At 39.1% G+C, this 21,405-nt stretch overlaps 1 protein-coding gene across 1 annotated transcript in view; it reads left to right on the forward strand.

Moving 5' to 3' along the window:
- Nucleotides 1-922: 922 nt before the first annotated feature.
- Nucleotides 923-21,405, forward strand: part of SPTSSB (serine palmitoyltransferase small subunit B) — a 32,795-nt gene continuing 12,312 nt past the window's right edge. Inside the window, exons 1-3 of the mRNA XM_088839333.1 lie at nt 923-1,153; nt 1,762-2,614; nt 13,577-13,670. The gene's annotated coding sequence lies outside the window, so the exon portion shown is untranslated. The remainder of the gene's footprint in view (nt 1,154-1,761; nt 2,615-13,576; nt 13,671-21,405) is intronic.

A 21,405-nucleotide genomic window follows, 5' to 3' on the forward strand; every position in this document is an offset into this window, starting at 1 on the left:
TTGTGCTTCCCTTTAATCTAGGTTTAACACATTCTTAAATTTTTAATTGTGCTATATCAATCAGGGGGAAATGTGCTATTTATAATTTCTGCCACTTAAAATATGTCCATCTAGAAAAAACAGTGTTGACAATGGATAACCAGCAAGGACCTATTGTATAGAACATGAAACTGCTCATTGTTATATGGCAGCTTGAAAAGGAGAGGAGATTGGGGGAGAACAGATACATGTACATGTATGTCTCTTTGCTGTTCCCCTGAAACTATCACAACATTGTTAACTGGCTATACTCCAATGCAAAATAAAAAGCTTAAAAAAATAAAAGAAAAAAGAAAAGGGTGGATCTTTATTTGTGATCTAGTTAAGTTTTGAGAATGTTCTGTTTGCATTTTAAAAAAACAAAACACCTATTCTCCATTGAGGGGGTGCAAAGATGTGTGTGGCTATATTACATATATCATTTAAAATGATTTTTAATGGTATAGATGCTTCTGCAAGAGATACCAGTTTCTCCCCACCTACAGTTCAAATAATTGCAAGCTCTCATTGCCATTTAAAAAATCTTTGACAGGAAGAAGAGAGACTTGTTTCTACATTTCCACAAATGTAGGGTCACAGAAAGTATGCGGGGAGGTTGTCAAAATCTGATAAGAAAACTAAACAATAAATAATAAGACCTAAAAACTAGTGTAAATAGTATTGATCCCACCACAAAATGGCTTGGTGACCTTGGACAAGTCACTCCTCAAGGTTTCTATTTCCTCATCTCTCAATGGAAATGGTCATACCTGTGCTCCCAACTTGACGAGGTTTGTCAGGAGAAGCCAAGAGGTAAGAAATGTCAACATAAAGTAATAAAAAATATTAGCAGAGGTTGCTAATATTTAGATACAAGATAAAAGATAACAAAATGTAAAACGGCCAACACAGACTCCAAGGTGCTCATTTTCTATTGGTTCCCTTCCTTGGCCCCAACACCTTCAGGTTCCTTTGAGGACACCTCCCTCCTGCTTGGCGAAACCCCCGCCCAACTGTGAGCCTCTCTCTTCGTTGCAAAGGCAGGCAGCTTGGAACCTGCGGGAAGCGTGTTGTGGAGGGAGCAGAAACCTGCCCGCAGCTAAAATTCGCGCTTCAGCACAATGAGGCCGAGCAAGTACGGTGTCTTCCTTAGGCAGTGGGGGTTGACGGGCAGCTGTTGCCCAAAGACTCGTCAATCAAAGGACGCTTTCGCCCAGGACGCCCCCAGGTCTTGGGCATAGTCTCAGCTACGGAGATATTTGGGCTGGAAGCTTCAAGGGCCTCTGAATCTCATCCAGCAATCACGGCATTCTGTCTAAGCATTATGTCCTCGGTAGAAAAGGGATCGATGGTGTTCTGCCTGAGGGTTTTCAGGGAAGATGCTCCTCACGGTCCCGTGCCTCCTGGGGAAGACAACTGAGCGCCGAGAGCACGAGCGCTGGGTTCGGTGGTGCCGGAGCCGCGGCAGCCTGAGCGGTGTGTGTAGACACCGAGCCTCCTCCAAGCCCTCTCTCCCCAAATTGCTTTCCTGCCGCAGTCCGGGCCCAAATTAATTCTCTTCCCTGGGCACGATCCTTCCGTTTCCCCGATGGGATCCAGCCTTTTAACCATTAACCTCCCAGCTACGGGGAGGAGGGAAGGTGCAGGATGGAGGGAGTGAGGGGTGGGAGGCATTTTGCACGTTCAGAGCCACCAAAATTAACTGCCAAGCTAAACGGGTTTGCTTTCTTCCGTTTTTGACAGACGAATGCAGTGGGATGCCTGCTGGGCCGACTGCCGCCCCGGCCCGGAACCCTGGGTTCACTTCGCAGCCTGCTGCTGAGTTTCAGATGGCAGTACTCGGCATCCGCCCGGCTTTGCCCCCTTGCCGAAGTCAGCAGATCGATAGATGCTTTTCCCTAGGCTAAAGCCCCAAAGCTCACACCTTCGCCTTCTATTTATTTGCCCCCTCCCATCACTGCCACTGAAGTACGTGCCCCTCTGGTAGTGTTGGCGCTGCCGCCCGAGCGAGGGAAAGGGCGCCTCCCCATCCCCTCCTCCCCATCCCCGCCGCGACTCGGGGTTTTACTGCGGCAGCCGGAGGTGACAGCGACGCCTGAGCCTCCTCCGTTGCTCTCAGAGCCCCAGCTTCCCCAGCCTCCGGAAAGCGCCTCCTTCTGAGAGGCCGGTCCCTGGAGAAGTGCTAACGTGCTGCAGGAAACCAAATTTAAAAATGTAGAAGTCGCTGGGCTGCATTCCGCCGAGGACGAGCCTGATCGCCCAGGACCGAGAGTGGCAGCGTGTGGGAAGTTGGGACCATAGAGCAAGGGGGGAGGGGAGTGGTGCAGCCGGCATTCCCTTCTGAAAGGAGTCGTTGGGAACAGTGACCGGTTGGACACAAGTTTGCCTGGGAGTGTTTTCCTTTCGTCAATAATTAATCACCGGAATCAGGCTGACAGAATTGGAGTTTTAGCAATAGTGCAGAGGGCGGGGCCGAACACCTAACTCCCGGAGCTTTGAGGTGCCCAGCGCAGTAGGAAGCTTGCAGCAGTTGGGGAGGAGCCAAAGCACTGGTGCTCACCTAAGCCGCAGGAGATACACACAACCCAACCGGGAGGTAAGCATCTTCCAAATACATGCTTGAATGGTAAGGTAGCTTTTAAAGGATAGAATTCCTGTCTTTAGAAGGAAAAAATAATACCAAGTCATAAAGCAATTACCAGCTTATTATTTAACTGCATTAAAAATTTTAAGAATTGAATGGGTTTTTCCATTTGCCTTTAACTATGTTAGAAACTAAGATGTTTCAGTCAACAGAAGCCAAACTTCACTACTGAAACTTTCCCAGCCAAAAGAAGAGAAAATTACTTTGTTAATTACTTTTGTTTTTTATCTTTGTATAATGCAGTAACACTATTCAGAGAAATGTCATTGGGAGTTGCTTGATTTCATTCTTAAATATTTTCTTTATCTTGTTTCATGTTTTTATACAATACTTTTTGCCCATAAGCTACTTGAGGCAATAATACACACAAGTCAATTGCCCCCAAAGTAAAGAATTTCCAACAAGGGATACATTTTAACATTTTATCATGATTACTAAGCTGTACTGCTGTTTGTTTTAGTCCATAAGTCTTGTCCGACTCTTTTGGGACCCCCTGGACTGTAGCCCACCAGGCTCCTCTGTCCATGGGATTTCCCAGGCAAGAATGCTGAAGTAGGTTGACATTTCTGTCTCCAATTAAGCAGTATGTATCTTCTTTAAGATGGTTAAGTGACCACTTATAAGTAACTAGACTTCTAAACCCAAGGAGAAAAGTACATATAGATAATTTTGATAAGGGGGTGAGGATATGGCATAATGGACAGAAAAGAGTTTAGATATGATCAGAGATTCTAGATCTGTATCAGCTAAAATAACATCCAACTGGTTGGTAATTAACATATGAATCCAGTCCTTGATCAAATAAAGAATTTGAAGAATTATTAACTTTAAATTTTAGCCCTAAAACTACAAATAAATGCACCAAGAAAGTTGGGGCAATTGTTTTCCTATATGACTTTGTGGTCTGGTAGTTCTTTTGAATTAAATAAATGTTAAGAAGTGCATGATTATTTTTGCTTCTGAGTTTTGTAGATTAGTGTGTAAAATTAATGAGGTTTTAATAACTTAATTTTAACTTCTGAATTATTCCTATACTTTTTAAAAGACACCTTTTTATTGTTATTTTTTAATTGGTTTTTATCGGAGGATAGTTGCTTTACAGTGTTGTGTTAGTTTCTGTTGTACAGCAAAGTGAATCAGCTATAACTCCTCTTTTTTGGATTTCCTTCCCATTCAGGTCACCACAGAGCACTGAGTAGAGTTCCCTGTGCTACCTGTGTTATCTATTTTATAAGTTGTTGCTTAGTTGCTCAGTCATGTCTGACTCTTTGCGATCCCATACACTGTAACCCACCAGGCTCCTCTGTCCATGGGATTTCCCAGGCAAGAAGTAGTGTATATATGTCAGTCCCAATCTCTCAATTCATCCAACCCCCTTCTTCCACCCCTGGAATCCATAAGTCCATGCTGCTAAGTCGCTTCAGTCGTGTTCGACTCTGTGCGACCCCACAGACGGAAGCCCACCAGGCTCCCCCGTCCCTGGGATTCTCCAGGCAAGAACAGTGGAGTGGGTTGCCATTTCCTTCTCCATAAAACAAGCATCATTTTGATGATTGTTCAATGGCTGTTGATGGTTTTATGCATAGATTACTAGAGCAACAGCAAACATGTGAAATGTACTATCAACCTCATTACCCAAAGATTTCTACACAACTATTTGATAACAACAAATTAACAATGGTTTGCCAAACCAAATTCATGGGCATTCTAGAAATGTAGTGGATATGAAGTTGAAAGTCAACCAATCCTCAACCTCAATTAGCTTTCTTAATCCACTGTTTGTAAATTTGAAAACACTTATGTAAAAACTGTCCTTTGTAATTCTGTATCTACTGGGCTTTTATATCAGCATAAACTATTTTACTACCAAGTATACAAGATGGAAAATCTTCATTAAAAATTATCCAAATGGGACTCAGCTTCCAGTACGGTGGTATGAGGAACTCTGTGAACCTACCCCCTTAAGCAAAACAACAATAACTTTAAAATTACTGTTGAAAATTGTACATAAGCAACTATTTGGTCTCTAGAAATTGTCCTGAGGAAATACAACAAATGAAGAAAACTTTGTTAAAGACAATCTATTAAGTTTCAGTAAGAACAGCAAGAGTTTAGATTCTGAGCTACAACCCACTTCCTTCACCAACTCCACCTGGACATGATGGTGCTCTAGAGGGGGAGTGCAGCCAAGAACACTGGGCTCACTCTCACCCTCAATCACAGTTGAGGGTTATGTTATGTCCTGAGAAAACAGGACACCAGCATCTCATCCACCACCAGGGTTGTAGAAACTCTATTTTAGTCAAGAGCAAGTGAAAGGTCTGAGGCTGTCTTCTTCCAACCATCCCCCATTCTTAAGGCAAAAGAGAAAAAACTCAACAACTAAAAAAGAACTAACCCATTTTACAATGGGCAAGGGACTTCAGACATTTCTCTAAAGGTGTGTAAACAGCCAATTAACACATGAAGAGGTGCTTACCATCATTAGCCATTAGGGAAATAAATATCAAAAACACAAGATACCACTTTATACCAACCAAAAAGACTCTAATCAAAAAGAAAGATAATAACAATTGTTGGAGAGGGAATGGAGAAATTAGAACCAGCATATATTGCTTGTGGGAATGTAAAATGAGTGAGTTGCTATGGAAGATAGGTTGTGAATTCCTCAAAAAACTGAAATTTACCATTATAGCCCAGCCATATAACTCATAATTTCACTCCTAAGTATTATCCAAGAGAATTGAAAATCTAGGTCCATGTAAGAACTTGTGCACTGATGTTCACTTCAGCATTACTCATAATACGAAAAAAGAGACAGTAACTCAAGTATCCATTGACTGGTGAATGGATAGATAAAATGTGATATGGAAGGAATAATGGAATATTATTCAGCAGTGAAAAGGAAAAGATATGTGCCACAACATGGATGAACATCTAAGACTATACTAAGTGAAAGACCATATATTGTATAATTTCACCTATATAATCTGTCCACAACAGGCAAACCTATAGACAGAAAGTAGATTTTGTGTGTGTGTGGTTAAGTATGACTAAAGTGGGGTGGGGGTGGAGTTGAGCAGGAATGGGGAGTTACTGCTAAAGGGTACAAGGTGTCTTTATGGGCTAACAAAAATGGTCTAAAACTGATTAGTAGTGGTTGCATAACTGTGAGTATACTAAAAACCACTGACTTGTGTGCTTTGGGTGAATTGTATGGTGTTTGAATTATATCTGTTTATTGAGCTGCTTTTAATAAATTATACAAGGTATTAAAAGAACATATAGGTTCAGAATTTGGAGTTTATGAATCTTCATGTACCACCAGACCAATAGTTTACATGAAGCTCTTTTCTAAAGGCCACATTGAAATAGATGAAATAATTGAGTGATGCAAGTGATACAAATGTGATTTGCATATGTTTACACACCTGCCCAAGCTTTTCTCTGTTTTGAAATGTCAAATGTCTTTAATGCAGTCCTATAGAGAATTGATTTGCAATACGCTAACTTTTTTAACTCATGCACTCATTAGATTAACACAGTTCAGTGAGGCCAGTCGTTCCTCCTGTTTCTAGAGAAGTCTAGTCCTTTATCAGTTCTTCAGGCCAGTTGTTGAGACAAGCCACAGTAGGTGAGAGAGGGAAGGAGGGTACCTGAATCTCAGCCAAAAGTGAACTTGTCTGCCACTTAGACAACCCCAGTTTCACTTACACTAGAATGGCTCAGAAGTAGAAGTCTTAAGGAGAAAGGAAGAGCTGGAGCAGCCACAATAGAACTCAGAGCACACTGACATGTCACTGCTGGGAAGCATCTCTAGTGGTTTTAACAATCTCAAATACAGAAGATTTCAAATGATTAATATTCTCCTTTACTCATTTTCTATATTTTGATTTTCTATAAACCACCTGATCCTGTACGAGAAACCATGGAATTGGATGATAATGTTTTGTTCAAAAATGGGAAGATAAAATTAGTGAGTCTGAGTTTCAGAGGGGTAGTCAGCAACACCTGAACTTGTTGCCAGGAACAGGTATGAGCACACTGAGCAAAAGCATACCCTTAGCTTTAGGGATTCAAGCAAATCCACCTGTATCAGGAAATCACAGGATTTTCCATTCTCACCCGGTCAAGCTTATCCTTCCATATATATGTTTAGAAGAGCATACCATGCTGATGAAAATGGGTTCCATGCAATTTTGATCATTGAAGATTTTATAGAGATTGTATTGTCATGTTTTGTCAGATTTCTATAAAATAATTTTAAATGTCCAACCGTCTATAAATTAAATCCATGTAGGAAAAATCTGATTGTAGTTATTATTTATTAATATTGCTTTGATCAGAATTAATGATTCTTTTATTCAACATATTTATGGTGCATCTACTGTGTACCAGGACAATTCTAGGCCCTGGGTGAGTAATAAAACAGACAAAATTCCTATCCTTAAGGAACTTAACATTCCAGAGGGGCTGTCATATAAATATGTAATTTTTAGGTGAATTATACAGTGCATGAGTAGGAGATAAGGGCTCTGGAGAAAAATTAAACAGGGAAAGGAACAAGTTACAATTTTAAATTGTGGCATCATGCTAGGAAGTACAGTTATGTAATTAGATAATATAAAGATCATGTATGGGATGGGCCATGAGGATTACCTGCTCCAAGTTAATTTTTTCCCCCGGGAGCTTCGTTTCCCCTTCCCGTCAGCATTGTTTTACTACCTTGAATTTACTGCTGTTTCACCAAAGAAAATATTACATTAGCCCCAACATTCCAAGCAAGCACAAGGAAGACAGAACTTCTGGCCTTTTTTAAGAACTACAACCCAAATAAAACACCGCCTTATGACAACAAAAATTCATGTTAAGGAAAAGCATTAGCCTGGTCTTTCAGTTTCTTCTGGCCTTTCTCTCTTGCTGTGCCCTGGATTCTTGTAGTCTGTAAGAGGATTGTGTGGTCAATGATTAAGAACCACTTTTCCAAAGTTAACACCTTTTGAAAGAGTGAAGAGAGTACGGGAGAGTTAGAGGAGAGGAAAAATTTCCAGGCCTCTCTGGAAAGGTGAAAGGAGAATAGGTCTTTCAGAACTACAGAATATAGGAACCTCACTGATCAACTGGAGAAAAGGGAAAAAGCAACCTGCTTTCTCGGACCAACCCACAGTCTCTCCTCAGGATTAAAGATACCTGAGATATCTGATATCTGATACTTAAAAGATACCTGAGAACACACTGTTCTAGTAAAATATAATGGGTGTGGCAGCTCGCCTGAAATAGGACTTTTAGAAAATGGCTTAAAAGGGATCAGGGACTTGATTATTTTTTTAACTCAAAAAGGAACATTTATTTTAGGCTTGGAGGAGAAGTATTTAAGAGTCAAGTTAGAAATAAATCAAAAACCTCCTGTTGTAATGGAGTCGTTATGGAGCATTAGAATTCTCATTTATTTAGTAAATATATTTTAATTGAGCAGCCACCATATGTCAAGTACTGGGGGAACAACATAGGCCTTGCTTCAGAGACCTTTCTTTCGGCTTTACCTTATATGCCCTTTGTTACAAAGTAGTCAGAGCACACAATGATGAGGACAAGAACTTTTTGACCTGCCTGTCCTGACACTCTTCTAGTTTAGATTAGAGCCTCTTTGCATGCCCCAGAGTACCCTCCACTTCCCTGTCATAGCATTTATCACAGTGCGTGGGATGCCTGTGTAACTGTCTCTCCTCCTCTCTAAAAAGTGGTCTGAAGAGAGTATGTCAGTGTTATTCACAGTTTATATATCCCTAGTACATGCTTACTAAATATTTGACTAGATGGACGGATGATTTGCCAGGTTGTAAAGAGGTCTCTGCCAAGAGAGGCAGTCTGGAAGAATAATAGTTAAGAGTGTGTTCTCAACATTAACTGTGAGACTTTGGGTCATAAGTTTCTCAATGCCTCAGTTTCCTCATTTGTAAAATGGATATAGAAATAGTGCCTCTGGTATAGTGTTAAGTGAACTAAGGTAATACATATAAAATTCTGAGACATAAGTTGCTCAGTAAATATCCACTGTTATTACCAGTACAGAATGGTGTTTTCCTGGGTGACCATTTGCTATCCAAATATCACATACCTGCCCTTTTGGCTCCATTATAAGATCAAAGGATATCCATTAGGGCTAAAGCTATCACTTTGGGTTCAAGATCTCTGAGAAGATTAAAAGGAGAATTTGGAAATTAATATAAGTAGAAATTGAACAAGAAAATTAAAAAAGGAAAAGTGCTCAAGATGGCATGTCCAAAGCAATTTTTCTGGGGCAATAATACCTCTGCTTCTCTCACAACCACCAGCCAACATGCCGGTTCATCTCTGTTCTAGAACACACTTGTGCCTCATAGGACGTCATGCCCAGTAAACATCAGTAAGTGTTTACTGATGCAGAAGAAGAAAGAAAAGTGGGAAAAAATTTTATTTGAAGTCAAGCCTTATCTAAACCTAAGAGTGTTATATAATCTTTTGTGTTTCTTTTGAAAGTTTAATAATCCTTTTTGTGTGAGATCTGTAGTCAGGATTATCCTAGTACTTCTTCAAATACTGTGTTTATTACCTTCTAAATCAGGTGAAATGCCAACTTGTAACTGTCTGTGGAAACCTAGTAATTTTAATGTTTCCCTCTACTGCTATTAAAGAGAATTCTCTTGGCCTCTTCCCCAGTCATAAGGGAATCTCTCTCTCTTTTTTTTTTTTATCTTCTCCTAAGAGCAAACTGATTCTCCTTTATTAATTCATTCATTGAAGAGTAATTTTTAAGTAAAGTTAGCTTAGAGTCATTTTATGGATAGAAAAAAATTAGGGTAAGAATTTGTAACAAACCCTGATACTTCAATTACCAACTCTTTTTATTCCTTGAGGCTGCAGATATTTTACTCCACAAGGGAGAGCTTGGTCATTAAATTTTTAATAGGATATCTTATTGACTAAAACTTTAAACAAAGGAAAAATCAATCAGGTTGGCCTAGTTCTGATCTTGATGGGCAGGAAAATCATGTTATAATTCAGGACAAAAAAAGTGATTCTACAGGTTTCCTCCATTTAGGAAACCCTGATGCAAATGTAAAATAGATGATATGGTACCCCTCCCCATGACCTACAGGGTGAATTCTTTCTCCCAGACTCATGAGAGTCACCATTTTACCCAGTTACATCATTTGTGCTTTATGAGTTCAATAGAGTCACCTAAGAGAACTCTCTTAGGAGAAACAATAAAATGCATGTAGAAAATAAGAGGAACAAATAATATTCTGATAAAAGCTACCATCTTTGAGCCATTATTAAAACCAGGTTCCATTAAGTATCCTTTACCAATGTTGTGTAATCTTCACAGCAACACAGAAATAGCTAATCATCTCTGCGTTACCAACACTTAACTGATGTTTATAGAGGTTAATCAATGTCCTGAATATCACATGACAGCAAACTCCAGTTTGCCAATTTCAAAATCCATATTCTCTTATTATGGAAAAAAAAATAATAGCGAATCATTCTCCAATGGGATACTGAATTCTATTATGGAAATAGCACCTTAGATTTGATGAAAGCTTAGTAATCTCTTCTTCAACCCTTCCTCCTGATTGTTAGCAACCCCCAGAAGGTATTATCCAGATTCTGTTTGAACAGTTCCCTAATGGAATTCTCACTACTTCAATCAGCTAAACCTTTCCCCTTTAGATTACTCTTACTGTTTAAAGTTTTTCTTAAGTTTTTTGTTTTTGTCTTTGGCCATGTCACACAGCTTATGGTATCTTAGTCCCCCGACCAGGGATTGAACCCAGGCCACTGCAGTGAAAAGGCTGAGTCCTAACCATTGAATCACCAGGAATTCCCCAGTTTTTCCTGAGATTAACCTCTGAAAACAATAAAACAATTCCAAACCTTTCCCTCCATCATAGCTTATAACACCGTTTAAAATCTCTTATATCTTTTAAGACTTCCATGATACATTCCTTCCCCCCAAATCTTGCAACCTTTCCTGCTGGGAACCTTACAGATTTTCTCCATCTGGCTTCCTGAGGACATGGTCAGCTTCCTGGAGTGACTGTTTTCATCAGATGGAAGAAGGATGCTAACCAAAGCTGTGGCCCCCTTTTCTTATCTGTGGCACAACACTTCTATAAATATAAAGAATATTGGTGCTATGGTCTAAATGTTTCCCCGTCAAAATTCATATGTCAAACCCTGACCCCCATAGGAAATGGTATTAGGAGATGGGTCCTTTGGGAGGTGCTTTGGTTGTGAGAATGGGATCTTCATGATGACATTAGTGTTCTTCAGGCTCTGGAGTGATCCCTTGTCCCTTCAACCAGCCAGAAGGTAGCAACTAGGAACAGAAAGAGGACTTGGACAGAACACAACCACACTGGTGCCTTGATTTCAGACTTCCTAGTCTCCAGAACCATGAGAAATGAATTTCTATTATTTATGTCACCTAGTCTATGGTATTTTGTTATAATAAACCAAACAAAGACAATTGGATCATTTCTTTGTAAACCATTTCGTGACACTATTGGTTCATAATGAACTTGAAGTCAAATAAAATTCCTTAGTCTTTTTATTTGAATTGATTGTGGGCCACATTTTCTCCTATCTTATCCTTGGACAATTAACTTTTTTAACTGAAGAACAAGACTTTGTATTTTTCTCAAGGTTTTACCCTTGGTCATTCTTGGGACTCTGTAATCAACTAAGTCTTTTATAACTTCATCCCATAACTCTGGTTCATCTGCAAATTTGACCACCTATACTTTCTCTGGGCTGGATGAAGCACAAGCTGGAATCAAGATTACCTGGAGAAATATCAATAACGTCAGATATGCAGATGACACCTCCCTTATGGCAGAAAGCCAAGAACTAAAGAGCCTCTTGATGAAAGTGAAAGAGGAGAGTGAAAAAGTTGACTTAAGACTCAACATTCAGAAAACTAGGATCATGGCATCCGGTCCCATCACTTCATGGGAAATAGATGGGGAAACAATGGAAACAGTGACAGACTTTATTCTGGGGGGCTCCAAAATCACTGCAGATGGTGACTGCAGCCATGAAATTAAAAGACGCTTACTCTTTGGAAGAAAAGCTGTGACCAACCTAGACAGCATATTAAAAAGCAGAGACGTTACTTTGCCAGCAAAGGTCTATCTAGTCAAGGCTATGGTTTTTCCAGTAGTCATGTATGGAGGTACGAGTTGGACTATAAAGAAAGCTGAGCACTGAAGAATTGATGCTTTTGAACTGTGGTGTTGGAGAAGACTCTTGAGAGTCCCTTGGACTGCAAGGAGATCCAACCAGTCCATCCTAAAGGAAATCAGTCCTGAATATTCATTGGCAGGACTGATGTTGAAGCTGAAACTCCAATACTTTGACCACCTGATGTGAAGAACTGACTCATTTGAAAAGACCCTGATGCTGGGAAAGATTGAGGGCAGGAGGAGAAGGGGACAACAGAGGGTGAGGTGGTTGGATGGTATCACCGACTCAATGGACATGAGTTTGAGTAAACTCAGGGAGTTGTGATGGACAGGGAGGACTGGCATGCTGTAGTCCATGGGGTCTCAAAGAGTCAGACACAACTGAGCGATAGAACTGAAGTGATACATTCTCTGACATAATTCAGATGGACAAAAATACTATAATGGTCAGGACAAGATGCAGAGCCCTAGAGCTAAAGTCCTACTCACCATCTTTATAATGCTTCAACAATTACAAAACAATTTCACAAATATCATTTCATTTAATTCTTATAATTAACCTGTGAAAAAAATATTATCATCATTCTATTGTGCTTGTGCTCAGTCATGTCCGACTCTCTGTAGCCCCGTGGACTGTAGCCCACCAGGCTCCTCTGTCCATGGAATTTTCCAGCCAAGAATACTGGAGTGTGTTGCCAGGTCCTCCTCCAGTGGATTTCCCAGTCCAGGGATTGAACTCGTGTCTGTTCTGTCTCCTACATTGGCAGGCAGATTCTTTACCACTAGCACCACCATTCTATATACGAGGACAGAGCTTCAGAAAGACTATCTGACTTGCCTGATGTGATATAGCTAATAAATGACAAAATAGGAAACAAGCCTTAGAGCTTCTGTCTCTGTTTCCAGTGCTTTTTCAAAGATGAATGTTTAAATACAATGATTAACCTAATCTTTTTCCTTTTCCCCTCATATAGATCTGAACAGAGACTAATTAAAATCATGAAATATTTTTATTTTCTATAAACAAAATCTAGTGTTTTTGTTTATAGAAAATATAGAAAACCCAGAAACCTAGTATTTAAAGCAGATTAAAAGCAGTCTACTCCGATATAAGTGAGATGGGGGCTCTTAGAGTCTCTCTGTCTCACCTGGGGCCTCCCTTCAACTCCGCCATAGATAGTAATGAGTACATTGAGAAGTCACTAATCAATGGCATGTCCTCAAACTGTAACCTTCTCTAAAAATAAATTTTAAAGTAAGGCTGGTTTCTGATACCTTGTTTTTATTAATATAATACATTCTAGAATTCTGTGGGAGATCATCTCTCTAAGGTTTAAAGACTTTTTATATAGAATAGAAGGCAATGGCAAGCCACTCCAGTACTCTTGCCTGGAAAATCCCATGGATGAAGGAGCCTGGTAGGCTGCAGTCCATGCGGTCGCTATGAGTCGGACATGACTGAGCGACTTCACTTTCCCTTTTCACTTTCACACATTGGAGAAGGAAATGGCAACCCACTCCAGTGTTCTTGCCTGGAGAATCCCAGGGACGGGGGAGCCTGATGGGCTTCCGTCTATGGGGTCACACAGAGTCGGACACGACTGAGGTGACTTGGCAGCAGCAGCAGAATTATTTTAAAGTTTGAAGTCATCTTTGAGTTTATTTAATTCAAATCTTAATTTCACAGATGAAGAAATTGTAACCCAGAGAGGAGAAGTAATACACACAGAATCATTCCCCAGGGGAAGCAAGGACAAGAACCCAGACCTGGACTCTCCTAGGTAGGTAGATTCTTCTGGTTTTATCGTGGAGTATTGTTTTTAGAAATCTGCCCCTTTTCCTTACAAGATGACATCTTTAACGAGATGAAGTTTCTGGTTCTCACTTAAGCAACCATGAAACATTTACGACATATTTGATTTTACAAAGGCACTTAAGATGATATATAGGACTGAAATGTGTAATTAGCTTTAATAATGAGGCTTTGAAACAGTGGTTCTTAACTTACAGACATTACAGGCTCCTTTGAAGTGGGCTTCTCTGATGTCTCAGATGGTAAAGAATCTGCCTACAATGCAGGAGACACAGGTATGATTCCCTAGGTCAGGAAGATACCCTAGAGAACAGAATGGCTACCAACTCCAGCATTCTTGCCTGGAGAATTCCATGGACTGAGGAGCCTGGTGGGCTACTGTCCATGGGGTCTCAAAGACTCAGACATGACTGAGAGACTAGCACTTTGAAATGGATATCAAAAAATGTTTATGCAAAACTTGAAAACATTTCAAGGGGTTCATAGATTCCACATCCTCCCCCCTCACACACACAGCAAGTTATTGGCCTCCTGGTTAGGAACCTCTGGCCAATTCTAGTACAAGTGCCAAGGTAAGGATTACATAGCACCAACTACTATCTTATTTATGGGTCTGCTGGTTAAAGCTGCTCTGTTTCTGCATCCTTCATTTTTTATTTAAATGGAGCAATGTCTTATCCTGGAAGACTTCTGATACAAGAAAGGAGAAAATGTTTCAATAAGTTCTCAGTTAACCAAATTAAGAGAGAAATTTGATAAAATAAAAACATTTTCATAAAAAATATTAATGAAAGTAAGACTGTCAATGTTCATATGGGACACTCATTTTCTTTCAACTTATTTTATTTTTAAGAAAGAAAGAAAAGGAAATGGAGTGGAAAAAACCTTGACTACCACTGGCCACATACCCACTTTTATTAAATCTGTGTTGTAGTGGTTTAGTTTCTAAGTCGTGTTTGACTCTTGTGACCCCATACTCCTCTGTCCATGGGATTTCCCAGGCAAGAATACTGAAATAGGTTGCATTTCCTTCTCCAAAGTTCACACATTTTGCCTTGAAATGATCTCATTCTCATTTATTCTTTGCCTGGTATTCATAGCCTCAGCAATAATATATTAGTGTAGCATATAATAATTGTAACAGTTAATAGTCACTTAGTCCTTCTTTCTATGTTTTATTCTAAATACTTTACACTTTTTAATATTCCCAGAAATTGTATGAATGAAGTGCTATTATCAGTCCTTTTTTTCTAGTAGAGGAAATTGAGTCTGAAGGATTGAGCAACTTAGCCAGGGCCAAACCCAGACAGGATCCAGAGACAGGGCTCATAAACCCTCGCCACCTGCCTCTCGGCAGGATTCTCACCTGGATTCTCACCCAGCTCCTCATGTGGTCACTGTGAGACTTTGGGCCTCAGTTTCTTCATCATAAAATAGGAATCATTTAAGTTAAACATCTAACCAGTGCCTGCCACAGTGCTACTTAATAAATGCTGTTTCTGTTCCCTAAAGAGAATTCCACATGATACGATCCTAGTACTTTTAAGGAAGAGATCTGAATTCATTTCCTAGTGCTGCTGTAACACTGAACCACAATGTCGGTGACTGAAAGCAAGAAAATTATCCTCTGATAGTTCTGGAGGCTAGAAGTCTGAAATCAATATATCAGCAGGGCTGCAATCCCTCTAAAGACTCTAGGGGACATTCTACTTTTCTTCTTTCAGCTTCTGATGGCTTATTGGCTTATGGCTACATAATTCCAATCTCTGCCTGTCTTCGCTAGCCCTTGCTTCCATGCCTGTCTTCTGAGGACACTTGTCACTGGATTTAAGACTGACCTGGGTAATCTAAGATGAGCTTTTGCAGAGAACTGTAACTTAATTACTTCCACAAAGACACTTTTCCCAAATAAAGTTATATTCACAGGTTTCTGGATGTGGATGTATCTTTTGGAGGGTCACCATTCAACCTACTACAATATCTTAACTCAAATATTTTTCTGTCTTGGCAGATTTCCTCTGGTATTCTTGACAAACAAGGCCATATTTTTTCAAAGAGGGCAAAGAATGTTTCATCTCATCCAGTTTGAGCCTATAGTTAAATTGGTTACCAATCTATTGGTTGAAATATTTTTCTTTATATGCCCAGTTGCCATTAGCCTTCTCCTTGAGAATCAACAATGTTCTTAAGAAACAAACAATTGTTACTTATTTAGAAGAATAATCTTGGAGCTCAACCCTTTTCTGCTTTTCACTAGAAGCATGCAGGTACCCATGCACCTGGGAGCAGGTAAAGGAGAATGAAGCCAGCATAATATGTGTCTATACCATTCTGCCCAGAAGAATGAGGAATCCACCAGGCTAAATTGTCACCGATGCTTTTTTCTTTCAGTATCTCACATAAGTAACTCACTTATAAGTATCAGATTAAAAAATCTAATTAATTTAATTGCCTAAAAGCAATGATGTCTTGAGGTAACTCTATTACTCCTGCCCGTCCATTTTCAACTCCCCCTGTTCTACCCTAGAAACTGACCTACACTGCTAACCAACCCAGTAGGGAAATCTCCCCTGAGCTGGATGGTTAGCAGAGAGAACACCTCAACAGTGCTGTATCTATCTCCATGAGCCTTGGAGTCAGCCTAGCTCTCCATTCATTTTCTTAAAAGCAGTGATAACTGAGATACAAAATCTAGTCAGGTGAAGGCAGTAAAAAGGTACTGAAAAAAAAAAAACCCAACATCTTACTATTCTCACAAAAAAATCACACCTATGCAAGTTCAATGTTCAGTTCAGTTCAGTTCAGTCACTCAGTCGTGTCCAACTCTTTGCAACCCCATGAATCACAGCACGCCAGGCCTTCCTGTCCATCACCAACTCCCGGAGTTCACTCAAACTCATGTCCATCGAGTTGGTGATGCCATCCAGCCATCTCATTCTCTGTCGTCCCCGTCTCCTCCCACCCCCAATCACTCCTAGCATCAGACTCTTTTCCAATGAGTCAACTATGTTACTAGTTACCAAAAAATTGAACTCATCACCAAAAGCTTTCCAGACAATGCAATAAGATGTAAAGAATAAGCCAGAAGAATGAGGAAAAGAAAGAGGAGGAAGAACAGAAAAATAAAAGCAACTGAAAGTTTTATGAGTAAATCTTTTCAACGTCATCCAAAATATTGCCCCCAAAGGACAAAAAAAAAAAAAAAAAACAGAAAATTAGTATTAGAAAATACTATTAGAAGAGTCTTGGTTGACCAACTGCTTATGCAACCAGATTTCCTTTGGCAGAACACTGGGAACAAATGCTTAGCAGGTATGCTTTTGACAAATCAGTTTTGTAATATCTCACCTTTCTTGCCTTCAGATCTTCCTTGGGGAAAAAGTCTTCTATTTCTGAAGACACATCAAATATAATTGCAATAGGCAAGGATGAGACAAAGGCTTGATTTTTGTGCTCTAGGCTTCTAGCTCCTAAGGAAACTGAGTCCTTAGAAACAAACAGTAAGCAGGTTTTTCCTTTACCAAAGTATAGGTTTGATGGTGAAGACCTGGGGATGAAAAGAGAAAGTCAGAATTGTTATGATGTGCATGGCACATAGTTGCCAGGAAAGGGGTCTATAATAATGACAGTAGAAAAGTAATAGATAGTTCATTCGCTCAGTCGTGTCCGACTCTCCGCGACCCCATGAATCACAGCACGCCAGGCCTCCCTGTCCATCACCAACTCCCGGAGTTCACTCAAACTCATGTCCACAGAGTTGGTGATGCCATCCAGCCATCTCATTCTCGGTCGTCCCCTTCTCCTCCCGCCCCCAACCTTTCCCAGCATCAGAGTCTTTTCCAGTGAGTCAACTCGTCGCATGAGGTGGCCAAACGATTGCAGTTTCAGCTTTAGCATCTGTCCTTCCAATGAACACCCAGGATTGATCTCCTTTAGAATGGACTGGTTGGATCTCCTTGCAGTCCAAGGGACTCTCAAGAGTCTTCTCCAACACCACAGTTCAAAAGCATCAATTCTTCGGTGATCAGCTTTCTTCATAGTCCAACTCTCACATCCATACATGACCATCTGTAAAAGTAATAGTTTCAGTCAAATGATTTAGCCACTTTTCCGCTTACTTTTAAATATTCTGGGTTTGGGGGTCTTATGAGCCCCTTATTTCAGTCTTGTCAAAAACAGGTAAGCATATCACAGAATTTATAATTCCTACAATACTATAGGAAATTAAACTATGAAAATTTCACAGATACCAAGAATCAACCTAAATAGATCAACCCTCCTTTCAGAAGATTCTTTGCATTTCAGCAGTTTCCAGTTTTCCTCTTATACCCTGAAAGCCAAGGAGAGAAACCCCAATTGGGACCTTAAAATGATTATTTGAAGACACTTTAAGGTTATTCATTTATTCAACTACAGATGGTCCATCCAAGCAGTTTTGCTAGACTAGTAGTGCCCCACTACAAATTGAGACTCTCAATGACTTTTAAAAGATATTGTTCTGAGTATTTTTAATGTATCTTGCAAAACTGAAATTTCATACCCAATGAACAAGTCCCAATTTCTCCCTTTCTCCAGTCCCTGGTAATCACTATCCTACTTTGTTTGCTTGAGTTTGACCACTCCAGATATCTCAGATAAGTGAAATCATACAGCATTTGTCTTTTTATGACTAGTTTATTTCACTTGGCATAATATCCTCAAGGGTTATCCTTGTGGATGTGTCAGAATTTCTTTACTTTCTAAAGATAAATAATATTTCATTGTAGGTATATGCTATTAATACATTTTGTTTATCCGTTCATCTGCCAATAGACATTTGGACTGCTTTTTGGCTATTGTGAATAATGTGCTTTAACATGTATGTACATTTAATGACATTTTAAAATGACTGTTCATGTCTTTAAGTCAACTGTTAGTGTTGTAGCTGTATTCACACTTTACTTCTAAAAACAAAAAACAAATTGGTAACCTTTGGGAACAATATCTGCAGAAGGAAAAAACAACCCAGAAGCTGTACTCTTTCTTCTTTCCTTAGGATAACAAGGGTTTTTTTTTTCTTTTTTTAAATAAAACAATAAAAAGGTTCATCCTAAGAAGTGACATTAGAGTTAAAAAGTTGGTCCAGAAGTCCTACTCTCCATTCCCAAGTTAGCAGAAATAAAGGATACTTGCCCTGTTTCTTTTTTTGCTGTTTTTTTTTTAAAGAGGCTTTTTTTTTTTTTTGGTCCTCAAATGGCTTGCAGAATCTTAGTTTCCTGACCAGGGACTGAATCTAGACATGGTGAAATCACAGCATCCTAACCACTGGACCATCAGGGAATACCCCTTGCCCTGTTTCTATATGAGTCGATGACAGGATCCCAGGAATAACTATATCATCCCCTATTACAAGTTTCTCTTCCTATTCATAACATCTATTCAGCATTAATATATGTACTGCTTCTTTTTTCTTGGTTTTATTATGTGCATCATCTTTTTAATAGCCACACGACATTGAAATTGATCTAATCTGAATTTTGTATTTCCTAAATAATTATGAAATTTTCTCTTAAAGTGAAATTACAAATTTCCTTTCCCAGAGAGAAGTCCTTCATTCATAAATTCTTCTAGAGTCTGTGATAAAATGCCAAACATCAAGGACTGCTTTGAAATTAGTATTTCAACACACACTGTGTTGCCCAATGGCCTCAGTTGATAGTTGGACTAGAAATATGTGTTTTCTATTGTTTTGCTTTTGTTGGTCGTAATGGAAATTGGAAGCCAAAAGTTTGGTTCCACAAAAATACTCTACTCTTGTGTATTACTCAAACTAACACCATACAACAACAACTGGACTAAATTGTTGTCGAGACTTCTTCCTCTTAGTATACTATTTCAGAAACTCACTTCTAGGTATAAGACTATAAAACTGAGTAACTTAGCTGCCTAAAAGCAGAAACATGCTTCAACTTACAATTGTTTATTTCTCCCTCTTCGAGGAGTCTATAAATTGTCCATCTAATTCATGAAAGTATAAAGAAAGTTCCTTAATTGCCCTATAGTTGTTTGATTTGCTTCTCACAAACTTTTAAGTTTTTCGTTTTTTTTTTTAAAGCTCCCTCTGAAGACCTGGACTTCAAATCCATCACTTCTGATCTGATATCCAATATTCACCTTGGTATCTGACTTGCCAAAGGGTGACTGGAGAGTATTTTAAAATGAAAAGGAAATTCTCCAGAAAATGTTAAGCAAAAATAGAACCTTCTGTGGGATACAGAAAAAACTGGAGTCACCCACAGAAAACTTAGAGCCAAACTTAGAGGAAGTCAATAAACTATTGTTATGTCTGATTCTTATACAGACACAATGGGAGCTTTTTCCTTTAATAATACAAGTTTGTACCTCTGTCAATCAAATTGTGTTCACATAAAGAAGCAGTTTGTGGTTAGGTCCCCAAGATATGAACAATGACACAAACTTATGCAACACACAGTCCACACAATGGTATGTGGTGGCCCTGCCCAAAACACATTTAAAATGTTGTGTGAAGATTATAACACCTTTCAAGTAATGGTTTGTGGCAATGACTATATACGTGTGTTGTTTTATTACAATTTCTTAACGTACTAGGCAATTCATCTAGCAAACATAAATAAGAATGAGGTTTTTTTCCCAAAGCACTCCATTGTTGAGGTGACCATTATAGACTATTCTATGAAGAATCTTTGACTCTAAATTATAATTTAATAAAATCTTGCAAATAGTTTAAAGTTGTACCAATCCACAAGGAACAACAACAAACATCTATTACAATGACTCTTACAAATATTCCTAAAGAACCCACAAACTATGCCTACATTCCTTACTACATCACTGAGACAGAGAAAATTACCAATTATCTCCATTTCACATAGAGAGGCTGTGAAGAAAGATGCTGGAACTTTCTCAAAGACACAAAGTAATGAATGAATTAAGAGAAATAAAGAGAGAAAGAGATGAATAGAAAAAAAAGCTGTAATACACTTCAGGTCTTCAGATGTTTTCATCCTGGAATTATTCCCATTAGAACTACTTTTCTACCTACCAATCTTAAATTGTTACTCACCTAGAATACTCCCTTGTAAAAAGTCATTTTAATGGGATTTAAGACAACTTTAGAAGTGTTTTTTATTTCCCCCACAGAGCCCATGAACTTTGAACAGTACTGGAAAATTAAAAAGCAATTGTCATAATAAAAAAAATTAGTACCAACTCCCTTCCATCTTATAAAAAAGAGATTGCACTGAATTTGACAGTACTTAGAAAACAATGTCTAAAACTCATTGCCTGAAAGCAGACAATGAAAAATCATAAGTTCCTTTTATGTGCCCCACATTGTGCTAAGGAAATATTAAATAAGTACAAGTGTGGTCCCTGTGCTCCACAACCTTACAATTCAGTAAGTCGGTCAATCAGCCAATCAGCTCAGGAGCCTGTGTATACATATCCCACATTCCAGATACTGGGGATAGAAAGATGACTGTGGCATATCCTCAGTATTCAAAGACCTCATAGTCTAATGGGGAAACATCGTATTGAATATGTGGCTAATTATAATACAGTATAATTGCTACAATGGTAACCCTTAGAAGAAACCAATATTCATTCCTTGGGAAAGGTAGTCTCCTGAGAATGTTTCGTAGAAGAGAGAATATAGGAGCTACATCTTGAAAACAAATATGATT

Source organism: Moschus berezovskii, chromosome 1 (genome assembly GCF_049115385.1).
Source record: "Moschus berezovskii isolate FMDL1 chromosome 1, NW_MosBer_1.0, whole genome shotgun sequence".
NCBI classification, from domain to species: Eukaryota; Metazoa; Chordata; class Mammalia; order Artiodactyla; family Moschidae; genus Moschus; species Moschus berezovskii.